The sequence below is a fragment of the Salmo salar genome, unplaced genomic scaffold, assembly GCF_905237065.1.
Source record: "Salmo salar unplaced genomic scaffold, Ssal_v3.1, whole genome shotgun sequence".
Classification (NCBI taxonomy): Eukaryota; Metazoa; Chordata; class Actinopteri; order Salmoniformes; family Salmonidae; genus Salmo; species Salmo salar.
In genome coordinates this window covers 47501-65118 of record NW_025547649.1, presented here as the reverse complement: position 1 = coordinate 65118, position 17618 = coordinate 47501, and the positions used below count along the sequence as shown (strand labels likewise).

The following is a 17618-nucleotide window of genomic DNA, read 5'->3' as shown; positions in this document are numbered from 1 at the left end:
TGGAAAAACAGCCCCAGACCATTATTCCTCCTCCACCAAACTTTACAGTTGGCAGTATACGTTGGGGCAGGTAGTGTTCTCCTGGCATCCGCCAATCCCAGACGTGACAGTCGGACTGCCAGATGGTGAAGCGTGATTCATTACTCCAGAAAACGCGCTTCAGCACTTGGCTGCCCCGTTCTGTGAGCTTGTGTGGCCTACCACTTCACGCTTGAGCCGTTGTTTCTCCAAGATGTTTCCACTTCACAATAACTGCATTTACAGTTGACCAGGGAATCTCTAGCAGGGCAGAAATGTGATGAACTGACTTTGTGGAAAGGTGGCATCCTATGACGGTGCCACGTTGAAAGTCACTGAGCATTCTACTGCTAATGTTTGTCTATGGAGCTTGCTTGGCTGTGTGTTCGATTTTATACACTTGTCAGCAACGGATGTGGATGAAATAGTCGAATCCACAAATTTGAAGGGGTGTCTACATACTTTTGTATATCTAGTGTGTGTGTATATATATATATATATATATATATATATATATATATATATTTTATTTTTTATTTTTATATATATATACACACACACACTAGATATACAAAAGTATGTAGAACTGAGCATGTGCAGGCCGTCAAACCAAAGACACTCCTTCGATATAAAGTCGTTTTTGACTAAAATAATAACGTGTCAGTTTGTCTCATTCACGAAGTTGGAGTAATAACATGTTGAAATACTTAAGACATTGGCTCGAATCTAGGTTTTGCCTTTAGATTTAGAGAAAATGTACAACTAAGGAGGAATTTTTCACTTCTGACTTCTCAAACCCCAAATCACAGCATCGGTCTACTTCCTACAGTCTGCTTCCCCAGCGGTCCCAGTAGACTCGGGATGTTGGTCTCTGGGTTTAGGAATTCTGTTATGTCATTTCCTCATGAAGTTGAAAGGAAGTTTGTGGGCTAATGCACGTACAAAAGGGATGTTGAAACTGTGGCGCACATTTCTCGGCAACATTAGAAGTCGGGTAAAAGTATTGATTTGAAGGAAAGACGAGCAGACTGGTAAGTCTAGAAGCTACTTACACACTATTATAAAGTTAGGTCGTAGTCAGACATTTAATAGTCAAGAGTAGGTTTGATCTATGATCTCTTATCACCATGGGTGTAGTGCTGAGGAGTGCGAGGGAGCACTTTCAATTTGAGAATACAATAAACATTATTCTGATCAATTCTAAATAAATTATATTTAATTACCAGGTAAATGGTAACGTTACTGTTACAAAAAAACTGATTTCTAATAAGATTTTTGCACGGTTAGCTGAAGCTGAATAGTCAGAAAGAATTGGAGGATGGATTTTATGCATCTTCTAAAACAGGGCTCTCCGATCCTGTTCCTGGAGAGATACCATCCTGTAGGTTTTCATTCCTATTCAAAACTAGTCACCTGATTAAAATAATTAGTTGGTTTATAAGATAAATCCGGTTAGTTACAGCTGTTGTTGGAGTGAGACCCTACCGGAGGGTAGCGCTCCAGGAACAGGGTTGGAGTAAAACCCTACCGGAGGGTAGCGCTCCAGGAACAGGGTTGGAATAAAACCCTACCGGAGGGTAGCGCTCCAGGAACAGGGTTGGAGTGTAACCCTACCGGAGGGTAGCGCTCCAGGAACAAGGTTGGAGTAAAACCCTACCGGAGGGTAGCGCTCCAGGAACAGGGTTGGAGTGAAACCCTACCGGAGGGTAGCGCTCCAGGAACAGGGTTGGAGATTGGCTTGTTTGTAGGTTGTAATGATAGGCTGGCTATTCAATAGGCTACATCTGTCAGTACAAACTTTGACTGAGTGTAACAGTGTAGGTTCCGTCCCTCTCTTCGCCCCAACCTGGGCTCGAACTAGGGACCCTTGCACACATTGACAACAGTCACCCACGAAGCATCGTTACCCATCGCGCCACAAAAGCCGCGGCCCTTGCAACGCAAGGGGAAACCCTACTTCAAGTCTCAGAGCGATTGACGTCACTGATTGAAACGCTATTAGCGCGCACCACCGCTAACTAACTAGCCATTTCACATCGGTTACATGAGGACATGATGACGTCATTTACATATTTTTTTGCACTCCCTCACCTAAAAACAAATACATCACAGCTTATCATGTCGACCAACCTGATGGTCTCTGTTGAAAATGTAGTAAAACATATCAGGCCTAGACTACATTCTCTGTCCTGCTACTGGTAGGACTATAACATTATGTTGATCTGAACAGGTTTAGACTGGTCATCTATGATATGTAGGTTATATACAGTACATTCTCTGTCCTGCTACTGGTAGGACTATAACATTATGTTGATCTGAACAGGTTTAGACTGGTCATCTATGATATGTAGGTTATATACAGTACATTCTCTGTCCTGCTACTGGTAGGACTATAACATTATGTTGATCTGAACAGGTTTAGACTGGTCATCTATGATATGTAGGTTATATACAGTACATTCTCTGTCCTGCTACTGGTAGGACTATAACATTATGTTGATCTGAACAGGTTTAGACTGGTCATCTATGATATGTAGGTTATATACAGTACATTCTCTGTCCTGCTACTGGTAGGACTATAACGTTATGTGAACTGATCTGAACAGGTTTAGACTGGTCATCTATGATATGTAGGTTATATCTGAGGTATAGACCTTGATCTGCATATCACTAACAAAACGCCATTATACATTATAACCTAGCCTACTTTACATAATATAATGATTTCCCCCTCAAATCAATCATGTCCGTTTTAGCCCTTCGGTCTACATTCTCTGATACATTTAGAAAAGAACAGATTGAAAGACAATAAATAGCCTACTGTTAGTGAATACAAATAAGTGTGAGACATGGCCTTGTGTTGCTGTACTGTCTATAACTACCGTAACAAACAGTGACTTATTATTATTATTATTACTATTATTATTATTATTATTATTATTATTATTATTGTTGTTGTTGTTGTTCTGTCTATAACTACCTTAACAAACAGTGACTTATTATTATTATTATTATTATTATTATTGTTGTTGTTGTTCTGTCTATAACTACCTTAACAAACAGTGACTTATTATTATTATTATTATTATTATTATTGTTGCTGTACTGTCTATAACTACCTTAACAAACAGTGACTTATTATTATTATTATTATTATTATTGTTATTATTATTATTATTATTATTATTATTATTATTATTATTATTATTGTTGTTGCTGCACTGTCTATAACTACCTTAACAAACAGTGACTTATTATTATTATTATTATTATCATTATTATTATTATTGTTGCTGTTCTGTCTATAACTACCTTAACAAACAGTGACTTATTATTATTATTATTATTATTATTGTTATTATTATTATTATTATTATTATTGTTATTGTTGCTGTACTGTCTATAACTACCTTAACAAACAGTGACTTATTATTATTATTATTATTATTATTGTTATTATTATTATTATTATTATTGTTATTGTTGTTGTTGTTCTGTCTATAACTACCTTAGCAAACAGTGACTTATTATTATTATTATTATTGTTTTTATTATTATTATTGACAGTTACCATGGAGATGAAATTTTACAACTACATATTCATGTGATTGCATTAAATCACCTGACTGTTTCGATATGTCTGTTAAGTAAATGTTTTATAAGAGATAATTATTAAATGATAACAATTGACATTCAATAATTACTGTGTCAACCACAACCAACATGCTGGATCTCTGTTTACAGGGGTCAGTGCTCTAAAATGAGTCTCTCTGGGGAGAGGAAGGAGGGGGGCCCTGCCTCTAAAATGAGACTCTCTAGGGAACATGACACCAAAGCCAAGAGGTGAGATGACAATTTTGTTTAAGAATTATTAAGAGTTTTTTTCAAAAATGCCATTTCCAAAAATGATCACATTTGTTTTTTTAATCATAAATGGCTGCTAATGGGTACCTTCAATATTACCGTTCTCAGATTATTAATTCATCGTTTTTAGATGTGTATTATTATTTATTTTTTATTGCAAAATGCAATATATCCATTGTTTAGCAGGAATGGAATGTTGGTATTCTGTATATTTGACTGTGATATGTGATTGTCTCACCTAGATATCTTTAGATGAATGCACTTACTGTAAATCACTCTGGATAAGAAAGAGCATCTGCTAAATCAGGGGTTCTCAATCATGACACGACCACTTTGCTCTTAATTATTATTATTATTATTATATAATGGAATACATATTTTTTTTACCAATTCTGATCGTTGTTACAATAAGAATTTTGACAATATTCCCGTTATATCAGCACACTCTTCACACCCGTTTAACAACTCTAAATAGCTTTGGCATAGTAGGCATCAAGTCCCTTGCCAATAATGTTGCCTACAACGTTGCATACAATGTTCATTTTCATCGAACACATATTACGCCCGAGATGCCTTCAACTGCCTAATTTATAGCCACGCCCAATTTAGGATTATTTTTTAACAATGTGATGTTGCGCTCCAAAGGGATATCTTGAAATAACATGATGTAGATAATTAAATAATCAAAAGAAAACCGTGTTTATTTTACACTCTTAGAAAAGAAGGTTCCTTATAGAACCAAAAAGGCTTCTATCACTTCCTTAATATATGGAACCACTAAAAGTTATATATATTTTTGGGTTCAGTGAAGAAGATCTACTAGAGTTCTGATCAACGGAAGGTGATTGTTTTGAGGATGTGAACCCAGCAGCCCTCCAGTGGTCAGATCAATTCCACCTGTTTATTTCAGCACTCGGCCCAGGATTCGAACCAGCCACCTTTCAAACACAGGTTCAAATCCCGCCACAGCTCCAACTCCTTAGCCTCTGGGTGAAAACCAGAGATAATCTTCAGAAATAAGCATGAGTTAATCTGCCAAAATGAAGACAAAATGCTATGCAGACATACATGGTATCACTTGTGATACATAAATATTATACATACATATTATACATAAATATTACACATAAATATCATACATAAATATTATACATAAATATTATAAATAAATATTACACATACATATTATTCATAAATAATTTCCAAAAGCACAAGACATACTGTTGCATGTAGGTCTATATTATTAATGGATTGATCATATAGAAATAGAAAACAATATTTTTACTACCCCAAAGTATTTACATGTGGTGCAGGAACCACTGACTCGCTGCATTATTCTATAGTATTATCAAGACACCTGCTGTTAACTCTTAACTACTTAGGACAGCTCACGAGGTGTCCTAAATATCTGCTGACTAGGTGGGAGTAGAGACTTCATGCATAGCTTTAATTTATACCCAGAAGTGTAAAATGTCTGTATTCTCAGCACTTATACGACCAATTTTCTACTCTGAGACGCTTTGTGGATATGGGCCCAGATCTCAAAATATTGTTGCAATAAATGTTTGTTTAACATAGAGAAAAATGAATATTACTAATGTAACCCACTGTAAAGACTGGGTTTAGTTGATTGTGTGGCACTGCTCTTGTCCGCGTTCTGGAACTGGCCCCGTCCCCGTACAGAACTGTCCACGTCCCCATACTGTGTGGCGCCAAACATATTGTCAGGTTACGTGCAGAGTGGGCTGAGGTGATCTTGGGGAATAATGACAGAGTTTGTTACAGTGTTGAGACACCGAAGTTTATTGTTCAATTTGCTTTTGGTTTACGGTCAGGGACAGTATGAGTGTAGCCAGATCCTTTTCACTCTCTATCCTTGTTTCATTTTGTGGTTCACCGGATTCGTCATCATCATCGAGACAAACGACAGATGAACGTCCTGCTAGCTAGCCAAGCTAGTCGGTACAGCTAGGTATGCTAGCTAGCTACTCTACCAGCAGCATCCTAGTTATCCTCGCTAGTCGGTACAGCTAGGTAAGCTAGCTAGCTACTCTACCAGCAGCATCCTAGTTATCCAAGCTAGTCGGTACAGCTGGGTAAGCTAGCTAGCTACTCTACCAGCAGCATCCTAGTTATCCTAGCTAGTCGGTACAGCTAGGTAAGCTAGCTAGCTACTATACCAGCAGCATCCTAGTTATCCTAGCTAGCCGGTACAGCTAGGTAAGCTAGCTAGCTACTCTACCAGCAGCATCCTAGTTATCCTCGCTAGTCGGTACAGCTAGGTAAGCTAGCTAGCTACTCTACCAGCAGCATCCTAGTTATCCTAGCTAGTCGGTACAGCAGGTAAACTAGCTAGCTACTCTACCAGCAGCATCCTAGTTATCCTATCCTCCCTCTCTCGTTGACGGATGCTGGCTACCTCTGTCCGGTTCTCCTCTCTTCACTAGATGGACGGTAACTTTAGTGTTTAACCCCTCTGTATCCAAGGACTAAACTTTTGAATATTATTTTCGGGGCGCCTCAAGTAGGCTGGACACATTCCATTTTTTTTTTAAATTCTCAGCTGCCTCACCAACGTCTGAATGTGAATTAATAACTTTTAATTGCTAAATATTTCCAATAGATGGCAGCATAAGACCACAAAGCATCAGTTATAGGCTACAAGCAGCAGTATGATTGACATAAAATAGCATGCAACCACAGACTATATGTCCCATGATTTTCTAAAATGGTCACTCATTAACATGACTTTAGTTAGCTATATATCTCGTTTTAGGGCTGTGTTGCTTTTGGGAGAGCAAAATAATAGTGACTATAGCAGGTATTGAACCCCGGGTAAATTATCACTAGTCAGAACCTCAACCTCAGTATACATGCATTATAAAAAGTCATCTTAATATCTGATATTGCGAGTAAACAACCTCGGAATAGAAAAGACAAGAGTGCGCCTTCCAGCCCACCAATAAATTACATAATTCAACCCTCTCGGTTAGTAAATTTACCTCAACATGCCCCTGGAGAAGGCAGAGTGATGACACCAGCTTTTTACCGGGGCTGAGTTGACTACTAGAGAGAGAAGGCAGAGCGACGACACCAGCTTTTTACCGGGGCTGAGTTGACTACTAGAGATTGAAGGCAGAGCGACGACACCAGCTTTTTACCGGGGCTGAGTTGACTACTAGAGAGAGAAGGCAGAGCGACGACACCAGCTTTTTACCGGGGCTGAGTTGACTACTAGAGAGAGAAGGCAGAGCGACGACACCAGCTTTTTACCGGGGCTGAGTTGACTACTAGAGAGAGAAGGCAGAGCGACGACACCAGCTTTTTACCGGGGCTGAGTTGACTACTAGAGAGAGAAGGCAGAGCGACGACACCAGCTTTTTACCGGGGCTGAGTTGACTACTAGAGAGAGAAGACAGAGCGGCTCGATGCTGGTTGATGAATTTGACAATGAATGTACCTGGAAAATACATTTTTCTCAACTAGAGGTGACTAAATCAATGTTCAGACTTATTGATAATCGTTATATTAATGAAGTATAATTTCAAAACATGAGCATATAAACAGGTAATAATAAACATTAATCATCATTATATTACTTCACAGTAATCTGTTCAATGCTTTTTCAGTCTCTCCTCTTGCGTTAGCAGTGTGGAAAGGGACAGAAAGAAGCTCACAGGAGTTTTCCTGTGAGGGGGAGTGGTGGTGTATCCAGGGAAAAACTAATCTAATATTCTGAAATGTCATTTGTGGTCTTATGCTGCCATCTATTGGAATTATGTAGCAACTGCAGTAGTACTGAATAATGTGTAATTCTTTATTAACCTCTATGGGACCGGCGGGACGAATTCGTCCCACCTACGTAACAGCCACTGCCATCCTGTGGCGCGATTTTCAAAATCTTCAAAATCATATTACTTCAATTTCTCAAACATATGACTATTTTACAGCCATTTAAAGATAAGACTCTCGTTAATCTAACCACACTGTCCGATTTCAAAAAGGCTTTACAACGAAAGCAAAACATTAGATTATGTCAGCAGAGTACCAAGCCAGAAATAATCAGACACCCATTTTTCAAGCCAGCATATAATGTCACCAAAACCCAGAAGACAGCTAAATGCAGCACTCACCTTTGATGATCTTCATCAGATGACAACCCTAGGACATTATGTTATACAATACATGCATGTTTTGTTCAATCAAGTTCATATTTATATCAAAAACCAGCTTTTTACATTAGCATGTGACGTTCAGAACTAGCATACCCCCGCAAACTTACGGGGAATTCGCTAACATTTTACTAAATTACTCACGATAAACGTTCACAAAAAGCATAACAATTATTTTAAGAATTATAGATACAGACCTCCTCTATGCACTCGATATGTCCGATTTTAAAATAGCTTTTTGGTGAAAGCACATTTTGCAATATTCTAAGTACATAGCCCAGGCATCACGGGCTCGCTATTTAGACACCCGGCAAGTTTAGCACTCACCATAATCATATTTACTATTATAAAAATGTCATTACCTTTTGTTGTCTTCGTCAGAATGCACACCCAGGACGTCTACTTCAATAACAAATGTTGGTTTGGTCCAAAATAATCCATCGTTATATCCGAATAGCGGCGTTTTGTTCGATGCGTTCCAGACACTATCCGAAATAGTAAAGAAGTGTCGCGCGCTTGGCGCAATTCCTGACAATAAAACTCAAAGTATTCCATTGCCGTACGTCGAAGCATGTCAACCGCTGTTTAAAATCAATTTTTACGTCATTTTTCTCGTAGAAAAGCGATAATATTCCGACAGGGAATCTCCTTTTCGGCAAACAGAGGAAAAAATCCCAAAGGCGGGGGCGGTCGGGGTCACGCGCATAAGCTAGTGTCTCTTGATGGGCCACTTGAGAAAGGCGATAATGTGTTTCAGCCTGGGGCTGGAATGACGACATTCTCTTTTTTCCCCGGGCTCTGAGAGCCTATTGGAGCCGTGGGAAGTGTCACGTTAGAGCAGAGATCCTTAGTAAATGATAGAGATGGCAAAGAAGTTCCAGAAATGGTCAGACAGGCCACTTCCTGTAAAGGAATCTCTCAGGTTTTGACCTGCCATTTGAGTTCTGTTATACTCACAGACACCATTCAAACAGTTTTAGAAAATGTAGGGTGTTTTCTATCCATATGTAATAAGTATATGCATATTCTAGTTACTGAGTAGGAGTGGTAACCAGATTAAATCGGGTATGTTTTTTATCCAGCCGTGTCAATGCTGCCCCCTAGCCCTAACAGGTTAAAGTAGTAATTACTCAGAATTGCAAAATATAACATTTTCTAGTTCCTTTTACCACTTATAATAAAATAAAATGTTTATAGCATAACAAACAATTAAACTGACATAAAACAAAAACACCATACATTTAGTTAATTATATATATAACAACTATTTATTTAGATGGGTGACATTATCTGCCAAAGTAACAGCCCTGTAGACACAGAAGAGCTCTCCAGTAGGTACCAAAACATTCAAAGGACATTTTCCCAAAATTGAGGGTACAAGTTTATCATCTTTGAAAGCAGAATTACTTTCCCATTGTTCCTCAACTGTAGTGTCTGATATACCATTTTCTAGCTCTGAGTCTCTACTTTTATCCAACGTAAAAAACACGATTTCAAATGTTGCTACATATGACCGAATTGAAACGGTCGGTCACAGTTGAGAGTCAGGCAGATATATAGCATTTTGTAAAAAAATATTATTATTTGTCTCTCTGAAATGAAATCATTAAGTGATAGATTTTAAACAAATACATGTCTGTCATTGAACAACCCCATGTCATGATTAGATAGTGAAAAAACACACCAATCTCTTTAATAATTTCTTTAAACAGTAAAAGCTAATTTACCAACATTTCTGAAAATGGATATGTAGCGTTTTGGAATGAAACTCTTCTTATGTTTCCCATCTGAGATCAGAGGAGATGAGAGATGTAATGTTTGTCTCTGTTGTGTTGAAGTCCAATCAAGCAGGAGAGACCAGCCTCCCCTGTACCCAGCTGTGTGTCCATGAAGAGTGACCGGTCTATGAGTCGTTTAGAGAGGGAGACTTTTCTACTGAACAAAGGTAAGAAGAACTCATGGGTCATGGTCAGTGAGTTAAACAACATTGTCTCTAGTCATTTCTCCTCTCCCATTTTCACATTTTCTTTTTGCTGTTTTCATAATCCATAGGCTAATACTTTTGTCAATTTTCATAGTCCTAAAACAATATTAAACAAACACAACATTCCCTCCCTGTGTGTCTGTCTCTCTGTCTCTGTCTGTGTGTCTTTCTCTGTCTGTATGTGTCTGTCTGTTTATGTCTGTCTCTATCTGTCTTTGCCTGTCTCTGACTGTCTGTCCCACTTTCTGTCTGTATGTCTGTCTGTCTCTCTTTGTCTGTCTGTCTCTGTCTGTCTCTGTCTATCTCTGTTTGTCTGTCACGCTTTCTGTCTGTGTCTCTGTCTGTCTGTCTGTCTGTCTGTCTGTCTGTCTGTCTGTCTGTCTGTCTGTCTGTCTGTCTGTCTGTCTGTCTGTCTGTCTGTCTGTCTCTTTCTGTCTGTCTGTCTCTGACTGTCTGTCCCGCTTTCTGTCTGTGTCTCGGTCTGTCTGTTTGTCTGTCTCTGTCTGTCTCTGACTGTCTTTCCCGCTTTCTGTCTGTGTCTCTGTTCGTCTGTCTCTGTCTGTCTGTCTGTCTGTCTGTCTGTCTGTCTGTCTGTCTGTCTGTCTGTCTGTCTGTCTGTCTGTCTGTCTGTCTGTCTGTCTGTCTGTCTGTCTGTCTGTCTGTCTGTCTGTCTGTCTGTCTGTCTGTCTGTCTGTCTGTCTGTCTGTCTGTGTCTGTCTCTGACTGTATGTCTCGCTTTCTGTCTATGTCTGTCTGTTTGTCTGTCCGTACTCACTCACTCCCTGGATGAGGAGATGTAATCTCATGTTTTGTCCACAGAAACCAACAGGAGAGATCAGAGTCAGAGATTCTCAGTGGTCAGTCTTCCCAGAGTCATCAAACAGACCTGGACTCCATATTCAGTGTATGTGGTCCTGTTATGAACATTTGTTTTTGTTTTCCTCAAGTAAAGTTGATCTGTCAATTATTCATTAATGTGTTAATGAGAAAGCATTTATTCTCTTGCTTAACTTATTTACTTGATTTATTTTAGTTGCTTGAAGAGAAAATGATGACATTTGTGAAGAACGAGCTGAAGATGTTCAAGAGGAATCTTAGTCCTGAACTCCCAGAAGGCTTTGAGAGTCAGAAGCAGGATGAGGAAGTGGTGGATGCTGAAGATGAGAAGCAGGAGAGCAGTGCCAGAGAGGGAGCTCTGAAGATCACACTGCACGTCCTGAGGAAAATGAACCAGAAGGAGCTCGCTGACACACTGGAGAAATGTAAGATCTGTCTGCCTCATGTTGAATGCTGTTTTATAACATTTAAAAGCTGTGGCTAAAGTACAGCTAAAGTAGCTGTGTAACTCAATGATATTGTAGCAGCCTTAACACAACACCTAGTGGCCTCAACAAGTTGCATAAGGGATGTGTTGTGGTGATTAATTTAGAGAGAGAGAGACAACATTAATAATACCAAAAATTACATAATCAGTCACACCAGTCTGTAATGCATTATGAAAACATTTACACAGTTATACAGTCAGTTAAGAGAATGAATGATTATAATTTAAAATGTTATAACAGTCCTACAATACTGTAGGCATTAAATCAGACGTAATATTAATATCCTCTGTGCTATTTCTTCATTCAGATGAGCTTGCTGTGATTTGCCAACGTGAACTCAAATCTAATCTAAAGAAGAAATTTCAATGTGTATTTGAGGGGATCGCTAAACAAGGAAACCCAACACTTCTCAATCAGATCTACACAGAGCTCTACATCACAGAGGGTGGAACAGGAGAGGTCAATAATGAACATGAGCTGAGACAGATTGAGACAACAAGCAGGAAACAAGCAAGACCAGAGACTGCAATCAAATGTAACGACATCTTCAAACCCTTAACTGGACAAGACAAACTTATCAGAACTGTGCTGACAAAGGGAGTCGCTGGCATTGGAAAAACAGTCTCTGTGCAGAAGTTCATTCTGGACTGGGCTGAAGGAAAAGCAAATCAGGATGTCCAATTTGTATTTTCATTCCCTTTCCGGGAGCTGAATTTGATGAAAGGGGACAAACACACTTTCATTGAACTTCTCAATCACTTCTCAATGGAAACCAAACAATCAAGAATCTCCAATTACGACAAGTACAAAGTACTGTTCATCTTTGATGGTCTGGATGAGTGCCGACTGCCCCTAGACTTCCAGAAGAACAAGATCTGTTGTGACGTCACAGAGTCAACCTCAGTGGATGTTCTGCTGACAAATCTCATCAAGGGAAATCTGCTTCCCTCTGCTCTCTTCTGGATAACTACCCGACCTGCAGCAGCCAATAAGATCCCTTCAGTTTGTGTTGACCAGGTGACAGAGGTACGAGGATTCAATGACCCACAGAAGGAGGAGTACTTCAGGAAGAGATTCAGTGATGAGGACCTGGCCAGCAGAATCATCTCACACATAAAGAGATCAAGGAGCCTCCACATCATGTGCCACATTCCAGTCTTCTGTTGGATTTCTGCAACAGTCCTCGAACACATGCTGAAACATAAGAGAGAAGAGATGCCCAAGACTCTGACTGAGATGTACACACACCTTGTGGTGTTTCATACCAAACAGAAGAATGAAAAGTATCTTGGGATAGAAGAGACAGGTCCACACTGGAATAAAGAGAGCATTCTGTCACTGGGAAAACTGGCTTTTCAACAGCTAGTGAAGGGCAATCTGATTTTCTATGAAGAAGACCTGAAGGAGGCTGGCATTGATGTCAATGAAGCCTCAGTGTACTCAGGATTGTGCACACAGCTCTTTAAAGAGGAATTTTCGCTGTACCAGGACAAGGTGTACTGCTTCGTTCATCTGAGCATTCAGGAGTTTCTGGCTGCTGTATATGTGTTCCTCTCATTCATCAACAACAATGAGAATCTAATGGCCGAACCGCAATCAACGTCCAGGAACCTTTCTGCGCTGTTCAGAGACAAGTCTGAAGTTTCTTTCTACAAGAGTGCTGTGGATAAAGCCTTACACAGTGAGACGGGAAACCTGGACCTGTTCCTCCGCTTCCTTCTGGGACTCTCACTGAAGTCCAATCAGAAGCACTTACGAGGTCTACTGACAAAGACAAGAAGTAGCTCAAAGACCCATGAAAAAACAGTCAAGTACATCAAGGAGAAGATCGGGGAGAATCCCTCTCCAGAGAGGAGCATCAATCTGTTCCACTGTCTGAATGAACTGAATGACCATTCTCTAGTGGAGGAGATCCAAAGCTACCTGAGCTCAGGAAGTCTCTCAAAACCCAACCTGTCACCTGCACAGTGGTCAGCTCTGGTCTTTGTGTTGCTGACTTCAGAAAATGAGCTGGATGTGTTTGACCTGAAGAAATTCTCCAGATCAGAGGAAGGTCTTCTGAGGCTGCTGCCAGTGTTCAAAGCCTCCAGAGCTGTTCTGTGAGTAAATAAAATGACATTTAAGAACTAATCATCGGGAAGAAATATTATGTTTAGAGAAAAATATGTATTATAATATGTATATAATATTATATTGAATAACATATTGAATCAGATATTCAATCTAGTATTACAATATGACCATACAATTCTAGGAGACGGAAGGTAAATCTAAATGTTGTTTGGGAATATGAACCAAATGCATATACCGTTGTCCTTCTACGCTACTGGTGTTAAATTAACAGTGTGTTTGTGAAGTCATGATGATCTTGTTGCAGGTTGTCAGGCTGTGGAGTCACAGAGGAAGGCTGTGCTTCTCTGGTCTCAGCTCTGAAGTCAAACCCCTCACACCTGAGAGAGCTGGACCTGAGTAACAATGACCTGAAGGATTCAGGAGTGGAGCTGCTCTCTGCTGGACTGGGGAATCCCCACTGTAAACTGGAGACTCTGAGGTCAGTATTCCTGTAGTTGGTCAACAAGTGATAACTGTTCACCAGATCCACATGTGTTTACCAGGCACACATAGTCCACACCATATGTGTTTGGACAGTGAAGCTTACAGTTTTAAATTGGGTTGTGTTTTAGATTATATTTTTCCTAATAGTAAATTAATGGTGAATAATGTCCTGTCATTTTGGAGTCACTTCACTTGTGTTGTCAGTAAGAATAGAAGATGTTTCTGAACACTTCTACATTCATGTGGATGATCCAGTATGAATAAACATGAATGAATCGTTAATGATGATGAATGAGCCCGTTATTATGGTGAGAGGTTAGCATGTTTTGTTGTAGTTCTCTGTTATTGGTAATGGTGAGAGGTTAGCATGTTTTGTTGTAGCCTCTGTTATTGGTAATGGTGAGAGGTTAGCATGTTTTGTTGTAGCCTCTGTTATTGGTAATGGTGAGAGGTTAGCATGTTTTGTTGTATCCTCTGTTATTGGTAATGGTGAGAGGTTAGCATGTTTTGTTGTAGCCTCTGTTATTGGTAATGGTGAGAGATTAGCATGTTTTGTTGTATCCTCTGTTATTGGTAATGGTGAGAGGTTAGCATGTTTTGTTGTAGCCTCTGTTATTGGTAATGGTGAGAGGTTAGCATGTTTTGTTGTAGCCTCTGTTATTGGTAATGGTGAGAGGTTAGCATGTTTTGTTGTAGTCTGTTATTGGTAATGGTGAGAGGTTAGCATGTTTTGTTGTATCCTCTGTTATTGGTAATGGTGAGAGGTTAGCATGTTTTGTTGTAGCCTCTGTTATTGGTAATGGTGAGAGGTTAGCATGTTTTGTTGTAGCCTATGTTATTGGTAATGGTGAGAGGTTAGCATGTTTTGTTGTATCCTCTGTTATTGGTAATGGTGAGAGGTTAGCATGTTTTGTTGTAGCCTCTGTTATTGGTAATGGTGAGAGGTTAGCATCTTTTGTTGTATCCTCTGTTATTGGTAATGGTGAGAGGTTAGCATGTTTTGTTGTAGCCTCTGTTATTGGTAATGGTGAGAGGTTAGCATGTTTTGTTGTATCCTCTGTTATTGGTAATGGTGAGAGGTTAGCATGTTTTGTTGTAGCCTCTGTTATTGGTAATGGTGAGAGGTTAGCATGTTTTGTTGTAGCCTCTGGTATTGGTAATGGTGAGAGGTTAGCATGTTTTGTTGTAGCCTCTGTTATTGGTAATGGTGAGAGGTTAGCATGTTTTGTTGTAGCCTCTGGTATTGGTAATGGTGAGAGGTTAGCATGTTTTGTTGTATTCTCTGTTATTGGTAATGGTGAGAGGTTAGCATGTTTTGTTGTAGCCTCTGTAACTCTCTCACTCATTATTATTCATGATCTTTCTCGATCATGGCAGTCACAAGCTTGATGTCGTCATTGCAGTCAAAGAATATGGGACCAAATACTAAACTTATGACTATTTTAATACACTAAGAGTTAATTGGTCAGAATACTTATGACTTATTCAAATAGGGGGACTAGCTACATAAAGTGCTTTTATTTTTCTAAATGGTGAAACAGATATGTATGAAAATATCCTCATATAAAAGGTGACATTATATACTTTCACCTCATATGCAACATTTGATCTGAAATCCAAAATGTTGGAGTTTAGAGCCACACTTAAAATGTTATCTTCACTGTCAAAATAGATATGGTGTGGACTGTATACTCAATACAATCTAAATCTGATACCTCACTGTCTGTCTTTTGACTGATACTGCTTTTAAACTGGTCTGGTCAGTCTACTCAAATATTTGTATTATACATGTTTCTATCTGCAGGCAAAACTTTGATAATTTGTCATTTATAGTATGATACATTAATTTCTGAATAGATATGGCAGATTTCATGACTGATATATCTGAATATGTTGAAGAAATATACTGCCACTATTTTCACCACCAAAGAATAGCAGTGTGGTTTTAATATGATTTGACTCTTTGCAGCCTGTCAGGCTGTGGAGTCACAGAGGAAGGCTGTCCTTCTCTGGTCTCAGCTCTGAGGTCAAACCCCTCACACCTGAGAGAGCTGGACCTGAGTAACAATGACCTGAAGGATTCAGGAGTGAAGCTGCTCTCTGCTGGACTGGAGGATCCCCACTGTAAACTGGAGACTCTGAGGTCAGTATTCCTGTAGTTGGTCAACAAGTGATAACTGTTCACCAGATCCACATGTGTTTACCAGACACACATAGTCCACACCATATGTGTTTGGACAGTGAAGCTTACAGTTTAAAATTGGGTTGTGTTTTAGATTATATTTTTCCTAATAGTAACTTAATGGTGAATAATGTCCTGTCATTTTGGAGTCACTTCACTTGTATTGTCAGTAAGAAGAGCAGATGTTTCTGAACACTTCTACATTCATGTGGATGCTACCATGATTATGAATAATCAGGAATGAATCGTGAATAATGAGAAATGTGCCTCTGTTATTGGTAATGGTGAGAGGTTAGCATGTTTTGTTGTATCCACTGTTATTGGTAATGGTGAGAGGTTAGCATGTTTTGTTGTAGCCTCTGTTATTGGTAATGGTTAGAGGTTAGCATGTTTTGTTGTAGCCTCTGTTATTGGTAATGGTTAGAGGTTAGCATGTTTTGTTGTATCCTCTGTTATTGGTAATGGTGAGAGGTTAGCATGTATTGTTGTATCCTATGTTATTGGTAATGGTGAGAGGTTAGCATGTTTTGTTGTAGCCTCTGTTATTGGTAATGGTGAGAGGTTAGCATGTTTTGTTGTAGCCTCTGTTATTGGTAATGGTGAGAGGTTAGCATGTTTTGTTGTAGCCTCTGTTATTGGTAATGGTGTGAGGTTAGCATGTTTTGTTGTAGCCTCTGTTATTGGTAATGGTGAGAGGTTAGCATGTTTTGTTGTAGCCTCTGTTATTGGTAATGGTGAGAGGTTAGCATGTTTTGTTGTAGCCTCTGTTATTGGTAATGGTGAGATGTTAGCATGTTTTGTTGTAGCCTCTGTTATTGGTAATGGTGAGAGGTTAGCATGTTTTGCTGTAGCCTCTGTTATTGGTAATGGTGAGAGGTTAGCATGTTTTGTTGTAGTCTCTGTTATTGGTAATGGTGAGAGGTTAGCATGTTTTGTTGTAGCCTCTGTTATTGGTAATGGTGAGAGGTTAGCATGTTTTGTTGTATCCTCTGTTATTGGTAATGGTGAGAGGTTAGCATGTTTTGTTGTAGCCTCTGTTATTGGTAATGGTGAGAGGTTAGCATGTTCTGTTGTATCCTCTGTTATTGGTAATGGTGAGAGGTTAGCATGTTTTGTTGTAGTCTCTGTTATTGGTAATGGTGAGAGGTTAGCATGTTTTGTTGTAGCCTCTGTAACTCTCTCCCTCATTATTATTCATGATATTTCTCAATCATAGCAGTCACAGGCTTGATGGAGTCATTGCAGTCAAAGAATATAGGACCAAATACTAAACTTTTAAATATTTTAATACACTATAAGTTAATTTTAAATTGGTTAAAATACTTATGACTTCTTCTAATAGGGGGACTAGATACATAAAGTTCTTTCATTTTTCTAAATGGTGAAACAGATATGTATGAAAATATCCTCAAATAAAAGGTGACATTATATACTGTCACCTCATATGAAACATTTGATCTGAAATCCAAAATGTTGGAGTTTAGAGCCACATTTAAAATGTTATCTTCACTGTCAAA

The 17618-nt window shown here is 39.0% G+C and overlaps 1 long non-coding RNA gene across 1 annotated transcript; it reads left to right on the top strand.

The window, feature by feature from the left end:
• The first annotated feature begins 890 nt into the window (after positions 1-890).
• On the top strand, positions 891-9988 carry LOC123732142 (uncharacterized). The gene is made up of 3 exons (XR_006762996.1): positions 891-1049; positions 3763-3861; positions 9893-9988. It is a non-coding gene; the product is annotated as an uncharacterized lncRNA (long non-coding RNA).
• The last annotated feature ends 7630 nt before the right edge of the window (positions 9989-17618 follow it).